Source organism: Canis lupus, chromosome 35 (assembly GCF_003254725.2).
Source record: "Canis lupus dingo isolate Sandy chromosome 35, ASM325472v2, whole genome shotgun sequence".
Classification (NCBI taxonomy): Eukaryota; Metazoa; Chordata; class Mammalia; order Carnivora; family Canidae; genus Canis; species Canis lupus.
In genome coordinates, this window is record NC_064277.1 from 26060510 (window position 1) to 26064720 (window position 4211).

The 4211-nt window shown below is 40.5% G+C and overlaps 1 non-coding gene across 1 annotated transcript; it reads right to left on the reverse strand.

Moving 5' to 3' along the window:
• Nucleotides 1-4109: 4109 nt before the first annotated feature.
• On the reverse strand, nt 4110-4211 carry LOC112674491 (U6 spliceosomal RNA). The gene has a single exon (XR_003145440.1). It is a non-coding gene; the product is annotated as a U6 spliceosomal RNA (small nuclear RNA).

The window sequence follows — 4211 nt, forward strand, 5'->3', positions numbered from 1 at the left end:
AGCAGAGAGGTTCCTCAAAAAGTTAAAAATAGTACCATTAAAAAAAAAAATCCAGCAATTCCACTTCTGAGTATATACTGAAGAATGAAAGCAGTGTCTCAAAGATATATTTGCACGCCCATGTTCATAGCGGCGTTATTCACAATAACCAAGCAGCGAAAGAAACCCAGATATCCTTGGAAGAATAAACGGGTGAACAAAGTGTATATACATACAATGGAATAATACTCTGTCTTAAAAAGGAAGGAAATCCTGTAACATACTACAACATGGATGAACCTTAAGGTTGATAGTTAAGTGAAATAAGCCAGTCACAAAAAGACAAATACTGTATGATTCCATTTACACAAAGTATCTAAAATAGTCCAATTCACAGAAAGAAAGTAGACTGGTAGTCATCATTGTGTGGGGGAAAGTGAAATGGGGAATCATTTAATCGGTATAAAGTTTCAATTTTGCAAGATAAAAAGAGTTCTGGCGATCTATTGCACAATATGAATATACTTAACACTACTTAGAAATGGTTAAGATGGAAAACTTTATGGTTTTTTTTGGGGGGGGTTTAAATCATAACTAAAAATACACATAAATATACATCTTTTTAAAAAAATATACATCTTTTTAAAAATTCATTTGGGAAAAAAAAATTCATTTGGGGGCACCTTGGTGGCTCAGTGGTTGAGCATCTGCCTTTGGCTCAGGGCATGATCCCAGGGTCCTGGGATTGAGTCCCACATCACACTCCCTGCAGGGACCCTGCTTCTCCCTCTGCCTGTGTGTCTCTCTCTCTGTGTCTCTCATGAATAAATTTAAAAAAATCTTTAAAATTGATTTTAAAAAAATTTTTATTTAAAATTGATTTTAAAAAGATTTTTAAAAATCTTTAAAATTTTAAAAAAATCCACCCGGGATCCCTGGGTGGCTTAGCAGTTTAGTGCCTGCCTTCGGCCCAGGGCATGATCCTGGAGTCCCAGGATAAAGTCCTACATTTGGCTCCCTGCATGGAGTCTGCTTCTCCCTCTGTCTGTGTCTCTGCTTCTCTCTGTGTCTCTCATGAATAAATAAATAAAATCTTTAAAAAGAATAAGTATTATTATTCCTTGTTGGAAAAGACAGAAGTGGGCATTAAAATGGTATTGCTTTCTTCTGTCCAAGGTAATATCCTGAGCCAAAGGCAGATGCTCAACTACTGAGCCACTACTGTGATTGTTGAGTCTAGGGCAGTTCTATTTTTAACTTTTTGAGGAGCCTCCAGACTGTTTTCCACAGTGGCTGCACCAATTTGCATTCCCACCAGTGCACAGGGTTCCTTTTTCTCCACATCCTTGCCAACACTTGTTGTTTCTGTGTTTTTTATTTTAGCCATTCTGACAGGTGTCAGGTGATAACTCATTATGGTTTTGATTTGCATTTCCCTGATGGTCAGTGATGTTGAGCAACTTTTTATGTGTCTCTTAGCCATCTGTACGTCTTTTTTGGAGAATGTTTGTTCATGTCTTCTTGCCCTTTTTTTTTTTCTAAAAATTTTATTTATTTATTCATGAGAGACAGAGAGAGAGGCAGAGACACAGGCAGAGGGAGAAGCAGGCTCCCTGCAGGGGGCCTGATGCAGAACTCGATCCAAGGACCCCGAGATCATGCCCTGAGTCGAAGGCAGATGTTCAAACACTGAGACACCCAGGGTGCCCTCTTCTGCCCATTTTTAAATTGGATTTTTTTGTTTTTTGGTCTGGACTCTCACTTCTATTCCATTGGTCTGTCTGTCCACCCTTATGTCAGTACCACACAGCTTTGGTTACCTTAGCTTTTACTAACCTTTGAGATCAGGAGGTGTGAGTCCTCCACGTTTGTTCCTTTTCAAGATTGCTTCAGCAATTCATATTGAAATTTATTTATTTTTTTAAAAGATTTTATTTACTTATTCATAGACGCAGAGAGAGAGAGAGAGAGGCAGAGACACAGGCAGAGAAGGAGAAGCAGGCTCCATGCAGGGAGCCCGATGTGGGACTCGATCCCCAGTCTCCAGAATCACACCCCAGGCTGCAGGCGGCGCCAAACCGCTGCGCCACCGGGCTGCCCCATATTGAAATTATAATATGAGTGGAAAGAATGCCTTTTTCTTTTCTGCAAAAAAAGGTAGTGGGGGTATGCCTGGGTGGCTCAGCGGTTGAGCGTCTGCCTTCGGCTCCGGGTGTGATCCTGGAGTTCTGGGATCCCATCAAGTCCCACATCGGGCTCCCCACAGGGAGCCTGCTTCTCCCTCTGCCTGTGTCTCTGCCTCTCTCTGTGTCTCTCATGAATAAGTAAATAAAATCTCAAAAAAAAAAAAAGTTGTTGGAATCTTGATAGTGATTATATTGATCTGTAGACCACTTTGGTAGTATTAACATCTTAACAAGATTTGTCTTCCTATTTAGGAACATGGGCTGTCCTCTTTGGGTCCTCTTTAATTTCTTTCAGGAATGTTTTATAGGTTTTAGTGTACAAGTCTTTCATCACCTTGGCTGTATTCATTCCCAGGTATTTTATTATTTAAATGTTATTATAATTGGGATTGCTTTCTTAATTTTCTTTATGGATTGCTGTTCATTGCTGGTAGATAGAAACAGAACTGATTTTTGTGTGATTGTCTTGTCCTCTGCAACCTTGCTGAGCTCATTTGTTAGTTCCTGTGGGTTCTTTGGATCATGTCCTCATGAATAGAGACAGTATTATTATTTCCTTTTTTAAAGGTTTTATTTATTATGAGAGAGAGAGAGAGTGAGAGAGAGAGAGAAGCAGAAGCAGAGGGAGAAGCAGAAGGAGAAGCAGGCTCCATGCAGGGAGCCTGACCTGGGACTCGATCCTGGATCATGCCCTGGGCTGAAGGCGGTGCTAAACCGCTGAGCCACCTAAAGATCCCCTATTATTTCCTTTCTAAAACGATGTAACTTTTTCTTATTTCTAATTTCTAATCGGATGCCTCACATTGATTTTTCTTCTCTAATTGCTCTGGCTAGAACATTCAGTACGACGTTGACGAACATAGTAGCATAGTAATGAAAAAGGCATCCTTGTCTCATTCTTGATCTTAGGGAGAAAACTTTTTCAGTGTTTCAACATTGAGGATGATGTTCACTGTGGGTTTTCCATAAATGTCTTTTATCATGCTGAGGAAGGGGATGCTCTTTTCTGTGGTGAGTCACTGTCTCAAAAGGGCGATATTCTTAACAAAACTGGATAAAATGGAGTTAAATAGGAATATTGTGTCATTTCAACAAATTCCACATCAAATTTATTTAAAAGTTGAAGGATGGGATCCCTGGGTGACACAGCGGTTTGGCGCCTGCCTTTGGCCCAGGGTGCGATCCTGGAGACCTGGGATCGAATCCCACGTCGGGCTGCCGGTGCATGGAGTCTGCTTCTCCCTCTGCCTGTGTCTCTGCCTCTCTCTCTCTCTCTCTATGTGACTATCATAAATAAATAGAAATTTAAAAAAAATGTTGAAAGATTCCAGAGCAAAGGACTTAGCTGAATTCTCTACTGAAGAGTCCTGGCCTAATGATTCCGAGAGAAATCCAGTTTGGATACTTGTATTGTGGTTTTCCTAGGAGCCCTCTGCTGCTGGAACACATGTATCTCATTCACACTCGCTCATTGATAGAGGTATCAGGCCTGTGTTGTAGGGTTGTTTTGGCCTGTCTTCTACACCTACTTTCTATGCTGACTATTCTGCCTTTTTTTTTTTTTAAGTATCTTCATTTTTCGTTAAGCTGGAGCTTTCCACAATTCAGTTGAATTTTAACTTGACTTTTTAAATTTTTATTTTATTTATTCATTACAAAGAGAGAGAGAGTCAGAGGGAGAAGCAGGCTCCATGCAGGGAGCCCGACGCGGGACTCGATCCCAGGTCTCCAGGATCACGCCCTGGGCTGAAGGCGGCGCTAAACCACTGAGCCACCCTAACTTGACTTTTTGAATCTTTGACATGTTTTACCCTGGGGCACATTGGCTTCACAATGATAATAACTTAAGGATGAATAACGTTAGGATGAAAATTTGCCATTCTGAGGATACCTTAATCAAACCTGCATTTACTGCTTGATTTAATTTTTATTTTTTTTTCCTTTAAACATATGGAATGCTTCATGAATTTGCATGTCATTCTTGTGCAGGGCCCACGCTAATCTCTGTATCACTTTAAACTCTGGTATATGTACATTCAAGCAAGC